This window comes from Bos taurus, chromosome 8 (assembly GCF_002263795.3).
Source record: "Bos taurus isolate L1 Dominette 01449 registration number 42190680 breed Hereford chromosome 8, ARS-UCD2.0, whole genome shotgun sequence".
NCBI lineage: Eukaryota > Metazoa > Chordata > Mammalia > Artiodactyla > Bovidae > Bos > Bos taurus.
The window spans coordinates 73814989-73831444 of NC_037335.1; the positions used below are offsets into that span (position 1 = coordinate 73814989).

The following is a 16456-nucleotide window of genomic DNA, read 5'->3' on the forward strand; positions in this document are numbered from 1 at the left end:
GAGGTCACATCGTCCACACGTCCATGAGGACATGACTAAACGACAGAACAGCAATTGTTATGCCAGGACAACAGCGTAAAGCAGACTGCCCAGGTACACCCCAGTATGTGTCAGTCTTTGTCCAAGGGGCTTGCATGGAGTTCTCTTGTCCTCTGAATGCCTCTGAAGGGGAATGACCCACTGACTGCTCTCTGGACCCAGGCACCAACCTGCAAGGAATCGTAGCAGGGAGCTGCATGGTTCCATCCTTAGCACAAGATACAGTAGAAGAAGGTGAAATGATTTGGAAGGAACAGAAAAGGGATACTGTTTATTGGAGTCTGTGCCCCAGTGCGAACCCTGTACATAGCATTTCTTTCTTTCTTTTTTTTTTTTTTATTAAGCCTATGGCACCTGGTATTCCCAGGTGGTCTCCCATCCAAGTCCTAACCAAGCCCAACCCTGCTTAGCTTCCAAGATCAGACGAGATTGGGTGCGTTCAGGGTGGTATGGCCGTAGACTATACACAGCATTTCTAGTCCTTACATCGACCCTGAAGGTAGCTGGGCTTGTCTTCATGCTGTGGGGCTTCCCAGGTGGCTCAGTGGTAAGGATTTCGAATGCCAGTGCAGGACATGCAGGATATGCAGGTTCAATCCCTGGGTTGGGAAGATCCTCTGGAAGATGAAAGGGCAACCCACTCCAGTATTCCTGCCTGGGAAATCCCGTGGACAAAGGAGCCTGGTGGGCTACAGCCCATGGGGTCACAAAGAGTTGGATGTGACTGAGCATGCACATACACATCCTCATGCTGTAAATGAGGAATGGGAAGTCCAGAGAAGCCAGGTGACTTGCCTAAAGCCACGGAGCTTGCACGTGTTAGGGCTGGGCTCTTGGCACTCTCGGACCACAGAATAAAGAGCATTGCTTGCTTTTGAACAGTCAAAGAGCGTGCTGACGGGAATTCTCTGGAAGTCCAGTGGTTAGTGCGTGTCACTTCAGTTGTGTCTGACTCTTTTTTGACCCCATGGACTGTAGCCTGCCAGTCAGGCTCCTCTGTCCACGGGATTCTCAAGGCAAGAATACTGGAGTGGGTTGCCATACCTTCCTCCAGGGGATCTTCCCAACTCAGGGATTGAACTGCATCTGTTATGTCTCCTGCGTTGGCACGTGGGTTCTTTACCACTAGCACCGCCTGGGAAGCTCCCAGTGGTTAGTACACTGCGCTTTCATTGTGGAGGGTGTGGGTTCAATCCCTAGTCAGTAAACTAAGATCCTGCAAGCTACACTGCATGGCTAAACCAGCAAATGAAAACAAACCAAAAATCTAGCCCCTCCCCCAAAGAGTGTGCTCACCAGTGCTGCTCTGTGCCCAGGATGCTTCACAAACATCCCGGATGCAGTGCCCACCTTCAGTTTGTGATGGGACCTTGGGCTGTCCAGTCCCTAAGAAACAGAAAGATCCTTCGACCCAGCTTTTATGTAGAAGTCATTTTTCTGTGATATGAAGGGGGAACTAGTGATCATCTAGGGACCGTCTGTCACTGAGCTGGAGGCTGCGTCCAGCAGGGGAAGATGCTCACCAAGATGGTGGTGTGCCGAGCATCTCTGGTCTCCCAACAGAAGCACAGGATGGATGCCTTAGATGTCCCCCTGCATCCCAGGAGGGATTTGGAGAGCAACCAGGAGGAGTGAGTCATGTTGTGCATTCATCAACTGAACTTAATCCCTCTTCTGGAGCCCAGGAACCCTTCTCTGTGCATAGCCAGATGGCGGCACGCAAGCCGCTTCAAAGGTCTCCTCACCCTTGCCTGGGCCCCATCTCTCCCCATTTCTCTGAATCACGTTGGCTCGGCCCCCACTTGCAAGGGTCATAAGGCTCAGCCCTTCACAAGTCTGGCTGGGGAACACCTCGGGCACATGGCATTTTTTGAGGAGGAGCAGGAACAGGGAAGATCAAACAGTTTCTCAGACTTGGGGTTGCTGCTCTCTGTATTATTTTTCCCTTATGGAGATCCTCTAAAGAGAAGCATGAGGTCTAATGGAAAGAATTTGAGGCCTCAACTTCTTGATGACACGTCTTCACAGAGCCAGGAATCAAGAGACCTTAATTCGGGTCTTGACCCTCTGCTTATTAGCTCAGGCAAGTTGCCCCATGTTTCTGTCTTGGTTTTGTCAGTTGTCAAAAGGGCCAGGATCAGCCTGTCTTGCCTAATAGGGTTGCTGTAAGGATTTTGTGAGATGGCGGGTGTGACACGGCTTAGGCAGGTTCTGTAGGAGGGGAGTAGGCCCTGCAGTCCAATTTTTAAGAATTTAATTTTATTTTGGCTACGCCAGATCTTCCTTGATGCATGTGGGATCTTTAATTGCAGTGTGCGTGATCTCGTTTCCTGACCAGGGATCGAACCTGTGCCCTCTGCGTTGAGAACTCAGAGTCTTAACCATTGGACCACCAAGGAAGTCCCTGCAGCCCAGTTTTGCTCCTGAGAGTCAAAACTTTTTTTAAGAACATTTATTTGGCTGCACTGGGTCTTTGCTGTAACATGCAGCATCTTTGTTGATCCATGTAAGATCTAGTATCCTGACCAGGGATTGAACCTAGGCCCCCTGTAATGGAAGCCCAGAGTCTTAGTCACTGGGCCACCAGGAAAGTCCAGTCAAAACCCTTTATCATGACACCTGGATCCTGAGATGTTTGAAGGGCTAACTTTGCTTTCTGGTGGCAATTGGCTTTAGCAGTTATTTCTCATTTCATTATACACCTCTCCTCTTACTCTTCTTTCACTGAGACTCAATTAAAATGGGCAGTGTAGCTCTGACATGACACTTCCTTGGGCATTACAGAGGTACCTCTTTACTGTCACCCAAATTTCTTTCCTGCCTGAAAGCATTCAGTTCTGTTTATTGGCAAGTTCTGCCACCCACTGCCATCTTCGTCAGGAGATGGAAGGCTCTCTCATCTGTATTTTCTGGGTCCTTCGTCTTGTGCAGATGGGCTTTTGTTCTGATAGAGTTAGGGGATCCAGAAATCACATGCTATGAGACATTTCTGCCTTTCTGACATAAATCCTCTCTTTCCGCTGTCTCCTTGCCAGTTGAAGATGTCCTCTAGCGACTGATAGCTTTTCCATCCATGATTCTGCCAGAAAATGTTATTTTCCTGATTACCTTCCCTCTTCGTGGATTGGCTTGGCCCTGTCTTTTCCTCATTCTCTTTGTCTTTAAGGCAATTTGCAAAAAGACAGTCTATTTTTCTTGTTTCTTCTTAGGAATTGCATCAAGAGGAGATGTTCAGTAACTGGAGTCTCATCAGTTTAGGCTTCATTCACTTATTCTGTCCTTATTTATGTATAAATAAATGTATTGGCTTACACACACTATATTGGCTCTTTAAAAATATATAGAATTTATCATAAAATTCACTCTTTTAAAGTGTACAATTTTTTTTTTAGGGTATTCACAGAATTGTGCAAACATCACTCCTGTCTAATTTCAAAACATTCTTTATTGGTTGTTCTTTAGTTGCTCAGTCATGTCTGACTCTTTGTGACCCTACAGACTGTAACCCACCAGGCTCCTCTGTCAGTGGGATTTCCCAGGCAAGAATACTGGAGCGGGTTGCTATTTCCTTCTCCAGAGGATCTCCCTGACCCAGGGATTGAACCTGAGTCTCCTGAGTTGCAAGCAGATTCTTTACTACTGAGCCACCAGGGAAGCCCTTAGAACATTCTTACTATTCCCCAAAGAAGCTCCATATCAATTAGCAGTTACTTGTAATTTCCCAGACCATGGCAAAAACTAAAACAGAAAGTTCTCTGCTGATTTGCCTACTCTGGACATTCATAGAAATGGAATCACACAATGTGTGGTCTTTTGTGTCTGGCTTCTTTCCCTTAGCATGATGTCTTCAAGACTGATGCGTGTTGTTGAATGCATTAGTACTTTATTCCTTCTTATGGACAAATAATATGTCGTAGAATATACTACATTTTGCTTATCCATTGATTAGTTGAAGGATTTAAGGCTGTTTCCACTTTTTGGCTTTTCTATGAATACTATCGCTTATAAGCAAGTTTTTATGTGGACATACATTTTCCTTTCCCTTGAGTATATATTCAGGAGCAGAATTGCTGGGTCACATGGTAATTCTGTCTTTAACTTTTTGAGGAACTGTCAAACTGTTTTCCCAAAGTGACATTTTGCATTTTGACCAACAGCGTCCCAGGGCCCCAATTTCTCCATATCTTCACCAACACCTATTGCTTTCTTTTTAGGATTACAGCCATTCCTAGGGATGTGAGGTGGTATTTCATCATGGTTTTGACTCTAGGCTTTATTATAAAACCAGTCCACTTGTTCATGGACCTTTAGTCACACTTTTCTTGACCCATGATGTGAGAACTTGGTTTTGAGTATGTTTTCCTAATTCCGCATGGGGACATCAGATGTGAAAAGTATAAGGATGTTCCTAGAGATGAGAATGGAGAAGGCAATGACACCCCACTCCAGTACTCTTGCCTGGAAAATCCCATGGACGGAGGAGCCTGGTAGGCTGCAGTCCATGGGGTCGCTAGAGTCGGACATGACTGAGTGACTTCACTTTCACTTTTCACTTTCATGCATTGGAGAAGAAAATGGCAACCCACTCCAGTGTTCTTGCCTGGAGAATCCCAGGGATGGGGGAGCCTGGTGGTCTGCCATCTATGGGGTCACCCAGAGTCGGACACAACTGAAGCGACTTAGCTGCAGCAGCAGCAGAAGAGATGAGAAAGAATAATTGAAATTAGGGATGTCCCAGATAAACAGGCTTCCCTGATGGCTCAGCAGGAGACGTGGATTGGATCCCTCGGTTGGGCAGATCTCCTGGAGGAGGCCATGGCAACCCACTCCAGTATTCTTGCCTGGTGAATCTCATGTACTGAAGAGCCTGGTGGGCTACAGTTCATGAGGTCGCAGAGTCGAACATGACTGAGCAGCTAAGCATGCATGCATGCAGAAAAACAGGGCTGTCTGTCCTCACCCCTGACAGTCCCAGAAATCCTCACTCTGGGGTTCACTGTCTCTGGCTGGCTGGACACTTTCTTTCCTTTCAGACCCCTCTCTGCCCCTCCAGATGCACTGCTGTGTCACCATGGGTCCCAGAGTGGGTCCTGTTTTGTTGTCTTTTATGAGTACCCTTTATTCTGCTTGGGCTTCCCTGATAGCTCAGTCAGTGAAGAATCTCACTGCAGTACAGGAGATCCGGATTTGATCACTGGTTCGGGAAGATTCTCTGGAGAAGAAAATGGCAAACCACTCCAGTGTCCTTGCCTGGAAAATCCCTTGGACAGAGGATCCTGGTGGGTTGCAGTCCCTGGGTTGCAAAGAGTCGGACACGACTGAATGATTTCACAGTGTTTATTCTGCTTTATGGTGGGGTGGGCAGGTAAGAGGTCTTGTGCCAGGGAGGTAACTTGGCTGAGGCCTTGTGGCCTCTTTGTTCCAGTGTCCTTTTCTCTGATACCTTCTGTAGACTGCCAGGCCAGGGCAGTCTCTGCTGAGGACCGGAGATCTCCCAGGCTAGTCTGTGCCTGCCTCAGATGGACATCTCCCCTTTCCATAGGCCAGGATAATAAAACTAATCACATCCTGTATCTGTTGCTTACAGTCTTTACTCAGGGTTGCTTTCTGCCTCTGTAAGATCAATTGTTGTTATTCAGTCACTTGGTCATGTCTGACTCTTTGCAACCCCACGGACCGCAGCGTGCAAGACTTCCCTGTCCTTCACTATCTCCTGGAGTTTGCTCAAACTTATGTCCATTGAGTCGGTAATGACATCCAACTATCTCATCCTCTGTTGTCCCCTTCTACTGCCTTCTATCCTTCCCAGCATCAGGATTTTTTCTAATGAGTCAGCTCTTCACATCAGGTGGCCAAATTATTGGAGCTTCAGCTTCAGCATCAGTCCTTCCAATGAATATTCAGGACTGATTTCCTTTAGGATTGACTGGTTTGATCAAGAGGGTGGGAAATAACCCCCACTTCTTCTGAGGAAATTGCAGAATAGAGAGGTTAAGTGACTTGCCCAAATCCACCCAACTAATATGAGGCTAAATGACAATTCAGACCCTGGTCATCTGGATCTCTGGTCAGTGCCTGTCCTGCTTGGCATGTTGCTGTGGTCATCAGGTGTGATGCATGGTTTCAGTGCATGCACTGGATCTCAGATGACTCCATCATCGCTTTCTGGATGCTTCTGATGTCATAGTGATAAACATCTCATAAAACTGTGAACTGAGGACGGTGCTGGGTGGCTGGGGCTGCATTGATGTGGGTGGAGGGAGAGATAACAGCCCGGAAGGATGTGGTCCTTCCCAGTGCCATTTCAGTATTACTCTGTATAATCTCTGTGGTTTCCTCCACTATGAAACCCTGTTCATTCATCCATCAAGTCATTCACACATTCATGGTCTTTATTAGGCCACTTGGTAGGTTCTGGTCTTGCCATTAAGACTGCAGATATGGGCTCTATTCTGTTCTATTGCTGCTTACTGGGGAGACCCACGAAGAAAGGATTACAATAAAATGTGATCATTTTAATTTTTAAAATAAAAAAAATTTTTTTTTGGCTGTACTACATGGCTTATGGGATCTTAACTCCCTAACCAGGGATCGAACCTGTGACCTCAGCAATGAAAGTGTGGAGTCTTAACCACTGGACTTCCGGGGAATTCCCAAAATGTGATCATTTTTAGACGAAGGTTCAGGGGCAACAGAGAAGAAGAAATCTTTAAAATGGGCCAGAGATGGTTATGAAAAGGCTTCCCCAGATAGGTCCAAGACTTGGATGAAGGCTCTGAAGGCTGGCCAGGATTCTGTCCTGGAGTCTGATTGTAGGGTGGGCATTAGGAGGAGGTGTCCAATTAAAAGAGAGACATGGGTGAGTGGATTGAGGCATGTGGAGTTTGGTAAATAATAGTGTGGAATGCTTTAGAATTTACAAGTGTATCAGTTTTGTTGGGTATATATATATTACCCTGTTGAGTAAGTACCCCCTTACTCAACAGGGTAATATATATCACTGTTATTTAACATTGTCCTGGAAGTCTTAGTCAATATAATGTGACAGGAAAAATAAGAAGTAACACTGTTGGAAAGCAAAAACCAAATGATTGGTATTTGTTAGGTGGTTTGCCTTAAATACTCAAAGGAATTAACTGAAGAAGATAATTGGCTCTAAGAAAAAGGTTTATTAATAAATGACTGAGGATAGAAATATACTATTAAAAATGAATAGCTTTGCCATATGCCAGAAAGAACCAATTGGAAAATATAATTTAAAAATCCCATTCATAATAGCAACACAAAATATAAAGTAACCAAGAATTACGAGAATACATTTGTATGTTTTGGACCCAAGAAAAGACTTTAATCAATTAAAAAAGTGCTACGTTAATGAATAGAAAGACCTAATAATCTGAAGAAGCAGATTATTTAGAGATTAATTATAAATTCAATGTGATTCCAACCAAAACTTTAAAAAGTGTTGTTTTTTTTCTGTTTTTGGACACCTGACAGAATCTGAAGTTCTGGTGGAAGAATCAATAGGTAATAAGAACTAAGAGAAATTTGTAAAAAGCATAATGAAGAAAAGGATGAGACTGCTAGATATTTTAAAAATATAATAATTTAGGTGGCATGGTACTAGCTCCAGAAGAGGCACATACATCAATAGGAAAAAATAGAAAATCCGTACGTGCCAACTGTATTTAAGTATTTGGTGTATGAAAAAAACAACACTTGTAACTCATAGTGGAATCATAACATAGATACAGTATTATGCTGAGATAGTTAACTATTTGAAAAACAAAGAAAAGTAAACTCCTTACCTCAAATCATATGCCAAAATATCTTCCAAATGGGTTAAGGTTAAATTTCAACAACAAAGTCAAAAGAGAACCAGAAAAAAAATATAATCAAAGGGTCATAGAAGGTAGTTCATCAAAGGTGGAAATCAGAAAAGATGGTGACAGTGGACTGCATAGAAATTAAAACCCCCGTCACAGTAAAATAATTGAAAGAAAAACAAGGAGTAGGAAATTTTATTTGCAATATACGACATAGAGTTGATAATATTTAAAATATGAAGTCATAACACTGTAATGAAAGATGCTTTAATAGTGAAGGTAAAGGGTACGAACAAGGTATTCACAAAACAAAAATAAGTCTACTATTAAACTTAAGCAGAAATATTCATCTGTATGAGTAATGAAAGAAATACAAGTTACCTTAGCAACGAGCTAAGTTTTTGTCTACTGAATTTTCAGATGTGTCACCCAGTGTTTCTGTGAAATGGGCCTCATAGACGGCTGATAGGTGTTTCCATTGGGATGACCTTTGTGGGGGGCAGTAAGACACTAGTTAGCAGGAACTTTAAAACTATAGTAGCATCGACACATACACTCTACCATGCATAAAGTAAACAGCTAATGAGAAGCTGCTGTATAGCACAGGGAACTCAGCTTGGTGATCTGTGATGACCTAGATGGGAGGCATCAGAGAAGGCAATGGCACCCCACTCCAGTACTCTTGCCTGGAAAATCCCATGGACGGAGGGGCCTGGTGGGCTGCAGTCCATGGGGTCGCAAGGAGTCGGACACAACTGAGCGACTTTACTTTCACTTTTCACTTTCATGCATTGGAGAAGGTAATGGCAACCCACTCCAGTGTTCTTGCCTGGAGAATCCCAGGGACGGGGGAGCCTGGTGGTCTGCCGTCTATGGGGTTGCACAGAGTCAGACACGACTGAAGCGACTTAGCATGCAGCAGCAGATGGGAGGCATGGGGGTGGGTGGGGAAGAGGCTCAAGAGGGAGGGAATATTTGTATATATATAGCTGATTCACATGGTTATAAAACAGTTATGCTCAATTAAAAAATAAGTTTAAAAAAGAAAAAGTTTATGAAGAAAAAATATTCTTACCTCTTGATCCAGGATAATCTATGTGCAAATATTTAGTTGTAAGGATGTTCACTGCAATTGTGAGAAAAAGTTAGAAACAACCTAAGTGGCCAAAATAAGTGATTGATTAAGTAAATTATGGCCACTTCTAGAAGAAAATGGTATGGAGTCATAAAAAAGCATTGTAGAAAATATTTATTAATATGAATATGTTCACAGTGTATTGATGGAAAAAAGCAGGGCTTGATCACGTGTCCAATTTGATTTTACATTTTTTTAGAGAAAAGCTTTATTGAAGTGTAATTTAAACTATAACACTATACTATTTTCATAAAGAATATATATGTATGTATAGTGGGTAGGAAAAAAGATTGCACAGGCATACATCAGCATATTAATAGTGATTTTCTTTGAATGATGGAATAATAAAATTTTTCCTTCAATTTTTTGGCGTGTAAGTGCTTTCACACTTAAAGGAATTTTATAACAAGCAAATTCCTTTGAAGTTATCATTTTCATCTGGGTTGCTGTCTCTTACCCTTGTCATTCCTGGGAAGGAAGAAAATATAATGTGAGGAAGGGCTTAAATTTATGTATAGTCATGTAGGGGTGTTTGTGTAGTGCGTAAACTCTCCGCCATCCACACAGTTATAAAGTGTCCTGGAAGCTCCCTGAACAGCTGGGTCCCTTATCCAGCTTAGATCTTGTTGTCCAGATAAACTGGCTGCTAGTCAGAGTCTTCTTAATCAACAAGAGGAAAAAAGACCCATTGAACTGCCAGCCCTCAGCCTGAGATGGGCAGCACATCATGGTACAAGGGCCGTGGTTCAGGCTGCAGAGATGTTATGCTATGTTTTTGAATCCAGTCCAGATTCCTAGGAGGAAAACACCCGTCAATTATGCTGGCTCTAGATAGATCCCAGTCAACACATGACATCACCAACTCTTCCTTCTCTGGCCGCCTTTATTTGGAGGGGATGCAAAGAGAATTGTGCAACTTTGGAATAAACAGAATAGAGCACGGATCCCCTGTGCTTTTGTTTCTGGGTTGAACTCCAGCCTGGTTGCCACTGTTTTCTTTATTATACACAGCGAGTCTGTCACAGCAGCTTTGTACAAGTGTGTTAGTTGCTTAGTCGTGTCTGACTCTCTGCGACCCCATGGACTGTAGCTCACCACGCTCCTCTGTCCATGGGATTCTCCGGGGAAGAATACTGGAGTGGGTTGCCATGCCCTTCTTTGTACAAGCTTTGTACAAGGGAGGAATTGTTCGGTTGCTAATTACAGCCCTGTGTTTACAACAGTTCTTGTTTGAACTAGGTGCTCTTGTCCTTATTATGGTATTTGGTGGGTGTCCACATGTGATGTCCTGAATTACAGTAAGTGTGACCCTCACTCTACTGTGGCCTGTATTTTCAGAGAAAGATGACTGTCACTAGATCCTAGGGTGTGTTTAATTATCTCCTTTGATAGTGTAAATGTGACCCTGTTTGATGAAGGGGCTTGCTATCCTTTCCTGTTATTGACAGTGACCTTGGGCCAGAGCGTTTCAATATAGCTCTTCACATTACGTATGTCAGTCTGTGTGTTTCATTAGGAAGCTGTAAATCCTTGAGTTTCTGGTCAGGTTCCCTTCCCCACAAGGATCCAGCAGGAAGGAAAACAGACAGATGCAATCTTTGCACGTGAAAGCCTTGTGGTGTGACTTTTATTTTTTCGTGATGTTCCGCACAGCCCTGTAATCTCTTATTTTTGGCAGGCCGGTCCCGAATCTGTGGTCGCGTAGTCCCAGGCAACCAAAGGCTGAGACAAACAGAGGAAGTGTCATTACTCACATGTTTCCCCCGCCACCTCATCTTGTCCCGACACGGCCAGTGGCTGCCCCCTCTTTGAGGTGGAGCTCCTCAGAGCTGAGTCTGACCCAGCCCCACACGGGGTCCCTTTCAGTTGTCTCCCCGCAAGCCCCTAGGGTCCCCGTCCCTCATTAGTTTCCTGCATGCTTTTCATCATTTGTTTGTAGTCTGGAATTTATTTATGGCAGACTTTGTGGTGAAAACTGGGAAGTCTCTTCGCAGGGCAAGAATAGAGAACACAGATGTAGAGAACAGACTTTTGGACACAGCAGGGGATGGAGAGGGTGGGACGAATTGAGAGAGAAGCGTTGAAATATAGACACTGCTCTATGTAAAATAGCTAGCTAGTGGGAAGCTGCTGTATAACACAGGGAGCTCAGCCCGGTGCTCTGTGATGACCTAGACGGGTGGAGGATGGTGATGGGAGGTAGGATCAAGAGGAAGTGGACGTACGTATACTTAATGGCTGATTCACTTTGATGTATGGCAGAAACCAAACAACATTGTAAAGCAATTATCCTCCAATTAAAAGTAAAAAAAAAGCAACTGGGAAGTCTCTTCCATTTTCTTAAAGCAGCCTGGAGGCCACAGGAAGTAGAGTAGGGAGCTCACCTCCTACCCTTCTCCCTCCATCACAGGCCTGTAGGCACACACACACATATGTGCACACACACACACAAGCAGGCACACATGCATAGGTGCACACATGCACATACACAAGCAGGCATACACGCATGTGTGCACACACACGCACATGCATACGCGAATATACACACACTCATGCACACACATACCTTCTGGTCGTCATCCTGGTACCCGGGGCCTTGTGTCTGGTAAAGGATGCTGATGGAAGGGGAGGGTCTGCTCAGGAAATCTGCAGATCCTGGGGCTGCCAGTGCTTCCAGCATTTAGGAAACTCACCTCCTTCTCCTCCCTGCCTGGAGAGCGAAAGGGGAAAACCAGGTCATCCATTGCAGCCTGGAGTTACCGTATCCCTGGGTGGGCGGGTGAGAGCTTGAAAATGTAAACAGTCTCAATATTCTGAAAGCCTGCTGGAGATTCAAACTGCAGTGATGTTTCCTCGGTAAGGTCAGGTTTCCTTGCTTGTGATTGGAATTACGTGGACTTTTTTCATGATGATTAGTTTGTGTTCTCTGCTCTGCTTGGCCAATTCTTCATAATCCAAATAGATGCATTTCCTCAGGCTTAAGACATTCCATTGGACAGGAAGATTGTTTCCATCATGGTATCCTGAGGTCAGAAAGAGGGTGGGGAGGGTGGTTCCCTGGTTGGGGGTGGGGTTGGTGAAAAGTCTATATTTATGCCTGTTGACAGAGGGTCTCTATGAGCCTTCCTGCTTTAGCATTCACTGTCTTTTATTTTATGACCCGTGCCTACTTGCTGTGTAAACAGGACAGATTTGTTTTGCTTGTTTTTGTCTTACTCAGTTTTATGCTGGAGACTGTTTGGCTGGATGAATACCTCAAAGTCCTAGGTCTCTCTCCTGGCACTGGGAGCCTCTGGCCTTCTCCTCTCAATAATGTCTTTATCTGCTCCCTTCCTACATTGTTACCCCTCATGGGTCCTCCACCTGAGCCTGTAACCACCCCCTGCACCCCCGCCCTGAGCCCTGTCCCTGCCACCCAGCCCGCAGCAGCGCTGGAGGGTTCTGTGCCTCCAGTGCCCAAGCCCCGACCCCTTCATATTCTGTGTCAAAGCCCAATTGAACACGTGGGGAAGACTGACTTCATGTTAGGTCAAGCAGTCTTAGAGGCTCAAGACATTCCTATTTTACTTTCAATTTATTTTGCAAATGGTTGTGTAAGACCTACTCTGCCAGACATTGGGATAAGCCCTTTATAAACACCAGTTCCTAACAACCCTGCAAGGGGATGCTGTTACCCCCATTTAACAGATAGGAAAACTGAGGCCTAGAGAAGGTGAAGGATTCAGAGTTGTATAGCTAGTGGATGGCAGAGCTGGGTGCAAGCTCAGGCTGCCAACTGGTGCTCTAACTTAAAAAATATATTATTTTAGATTAATTTTTAATCTAAAATTAATTTTTGGCTGTAAAATTAATTTTTGCTGGAATTTCTCTAGTTGCAGTGCGTGGGCTTCTCATCACGGTGGCTTTTTTTGTTGCGGAGCATGGGCTTTAGAGCACAGGCTCAGTAGTTGTGGTGTGAGGGCTTAGTTGCCCTGCAGCATGTGGGATCTTCCCGGACCAGGAATCGAACCCATGTCCCTTGCATTGACAGGCAGACTCCCAACCACTGGAGTTCCGGCGAGTCCCTACTCTAACATTCACAAACACTAGCATATTTGATGGGTGGAGTTGAAGCCCCGTTGTCTGATCAGGGCATTTGAGAGTCAGCCAGCTCGCAGGCCTGTGCAGTCCCTGTACGTGAGGATCCTCAGGACTTCAGATGGCTTAGAGGAATTCCAGGATCCAAACATGAGCCTGAGGCACACTCTGTGTTTCTCCCACCACCGATGCATGGATGTGAGGGGCCGTAAAGTTGGCTTTTCTCCAGACGGAGACTCAGCATGCCTGTCTAATTACAGGAAACAGGGCCCTCTCCACAGTTAGTCAATGATTTCAACATCTCTTGGAGAAATTCTGCATGAACCTGGAGTTGGAGGCTTTGCTTTCTAACGAGTTTGGCTGGAATGCTCACCTCTGGCTTCCCTTGCCTGCTCCCCCCCCCGGGCCATGGTTTCATCATGCTGCTTTGCAGCGGGCACTTCCTATTCAGCGTCTTATCTATCTTTAAGCGTTCATGGAGCTGAGAGAAAGCACAGCTGTGCTCTGTGCACTTGGGGCCCAAGTGCCTGGGCTGCTGCCTTGGCTTGTTGGCCTCACAAGGCGGCCTTGAGGGGATCGGCTTATGACTCAGATGGACAAAGCTAAGAGAAGGTATGAGGGGACTGGAGAACTAAGATGGCGGCTGTCACCATTTCATCATATTCTGGCTAAATTGTCAGTAACCTCTTTGTCCAGCTGGTTGATTTGCTCTCTTATGTATTGCTTCGTCCCCTACTTGGGTCTTGGAAGGTGGCCATTGATCTAAAACAGAGACGGCTTAGAATAGTGAAAAGAGCTTTGTTTTTATTCCCTTAAATAGCAGGCAAATAAAGTGAAAATAGCAGCGCTGGCTGGGGTGACATCCTGATGCGTAGCTAGAGGCGGTATGGAGTGATGATGCTCTGGAATGCAGCGTATTCATCTGCATTAAGAACTGTAACTCACCCAGTAAGCTCACTCGATGCTAGATCCCTCTCCAGAGAAAACCATTTAAAGTAAGGGGAAAATGGGAATTCCCTGGCTGTCCAGGGGTTGAACTTAGGGCTTTCACTGCTGGTGTCTGAGTTTGATTCCTTGTAGGGGAACCAAGATCCCACAAGCTATGTGGAGTGGCTGAAAAAAAAAAAGGAAGGGGGAGTTATTTGCATGAACATGTCCATAGGAACCTTGTGTATAATAGAGGAAAAGTGGAAACAGTCTCTAGGTTCAACACAGGGGAATGGTGAAGAAAGTCACAATAGATTCTTCAAAGAATAATTCTCATAAAAAATGGAATTGTGAAGACTCTAAGACAACGTGGTATTAAGAAAAAAGCCACAGTTAAGTGAATGCGCCCTGTGATTATACCTACGTAAAACAGATACACATGAAAATTGTATAAATATTAAATTACGTTGAATTTGTTCATAGTGCTTTTTAGGTCTACTGTATCCTTCTACTTTTCTGTATATTCATTCTATTAATTTTTGAGAGTTTGATATTGAAACTCCAATTAAAAAATCTTAATTTATCTACTTAAAAAATAATTGTAATATAGAGTGGAACTATATGTAGTTTTGTTCTGTATTTTCCAAGTGTCCTGTAAAAGTGTTGCATAATTTAAAAAATAAAAAAGAAAGAGAAAAAAACAAAAAAGAAACCATATATACGTGCCAGATCTGGAAGATGATCTAGAAACTGGAAGATGATCTAGAAAAAAGATGAATAGTTATGATTAGGATGGTGGGATTATAGGTAATATTTTCTCCTGTTAATAAGAAAAGTAAAGGAAACAGTACAGATTTTGGATTCAGACCTGGGATTAGTTCTGGTTTTGCTATATTTCGTTATGTGTCTCTAGTGACTCTTGAAACTTCCTGGGACTCAGATTCCTTATCAGTAAAAAGCTAGAACCATTTCCAAGGGTCTCTGGATCTGAGCCTGATTGTAGCCACTAATGGTCTCTTCAAGTGGAGTCTGCAGGACTGCTTATGTCAATAAACAATTTGTGAAAAAAAGCAAACAACAACTTGTGGGCAGTTAGTGCCATCATTGTGCACAAACTATGAAGTCCCTTAAGCACTCTTGGTGGCTCCGGATCTGCTGTCACCATTCACGGCTTGATGACGCTTTTCCTGAAGGTGCGACTATGCACATCTACCTCAAGTGAGCAGAGAGCAAACTCTTAAATCCATGGAGGCTGGTTTTGAAGCTCTTTCTGGTGAAGCAGGTGATTTCCTTCCCTCCCCATGCCGACCAGTTGCCTCTGGTGGGCCCCTTCCTGGAAGGTTGACCCCATGTTGCCTGCAGATGGGCTCTCAGACTCTCCATGTCTGCTTTTGATGAGTTAAGGAGAGGATTTCTGTGCATCATTTGGTTTGTAAATCCTCTTCAAGGATTTACACATTATAAATGGCCCTTCATTGCCACACAAAGATTGCGTTAGCTCTGCCTTTGATCATGCATGCAAGGAGGCCGTGTGCAAAGTATACCCAGGCCTCAAAGAGAAAGGTTTTATGAGGTGCTGACATATTGACAAGCTCTTACCTGGTGCCCCAAATTGAATTTCAGTGACTCAGGTTGGCAGTATCCCCTCTGTCCGCTAGGTTAAGCTCATAGCTGCCTGCTTAAGTGAACCTGCATATGTTTTCGATGATGGAAGGGGGTTTAGGTTTGAAAAGTTGAGGTGTGTGTTATTGATAGATATGCCAAAAAGGTGGTGGTTTGTTGTGGCTGTTGAACAAGGCAGGTTGGGAGTTGAACTCTGAGACAGTGTCTGCAGAATTGCAGACTGTAGCCTCCAGTTGCCTTGTCTGTGATGTGAGCATGGTGAAACTGCCCTGTCCGCCTGATTTGAGCATCACCTGATAAGGCACACCATAGCACTTTGTGGACTACTTGCTATAGAGCTGTACCAAGGTGAGGTTGATATTGTTGCTGTGAAACAAACATTGGCATGACATTATAAAATGATTTAATGGTCCTATTCCTATTTTTAAAAATTTCTGTAGGTAAGAGTAGATATGTTTTCATCAAGTGGGGAGCTTTGGTTATGCCTTGTGCTAAATTGTGAAAATGGATTGAAAAGCCAAGAGGCCTTTCCAGGATCATCGTTAAAATAAGAACTAATACTGGGTTTGGAATCTGGGTCTTCTCTCTGCCCTGCTCCCCACCTCTCCTTTCCCACCCTCTGTCTCTAACTCTGATTCCTGGGCTCTCCAGGTTGCCTTCCAGCAGCCTGGAAGGCCCAGGCCACAGGAAGGGAAGTCTGGGGGGCAGAGGGCATGGGCTGCAGGTGTGGGGAGCTCCAGGTGCCCACCTGCAGCTTCTGGATGCACAGATGCCTATGGGCAGCAGGGTCTACCCCTGATAGGTCCTGTAGCCTTGGGGTCCCACCTGC

At 44.6% G+C, this 16456-nt stretch overlaps 1 protein-coding gene and 1 non-coding gene across 4 annotated transcripts in view; one reads left to right on the forward strand and one right to left on the reverse strand.

The window, feature by feature from the left end:
- DPYSL2 (dihydropyrimidinase like 2) overlaps positions 1-16456 on the forward strand; it is a 118627-nt gene that overhangs the window by 58234 nt on the left and 43937 nt on the right. The gene's annotated exons all lie outside the window — the stretch shown is intronic.
- LOC112447896 (5S ribosomal RNA) lies at positions 382-500 on the reverse strand. The gene has a single exon (XR_003036168.1). It is a non-coding gene; the product is annotated as a 5S ribosomal RNA (ribosomal RNA).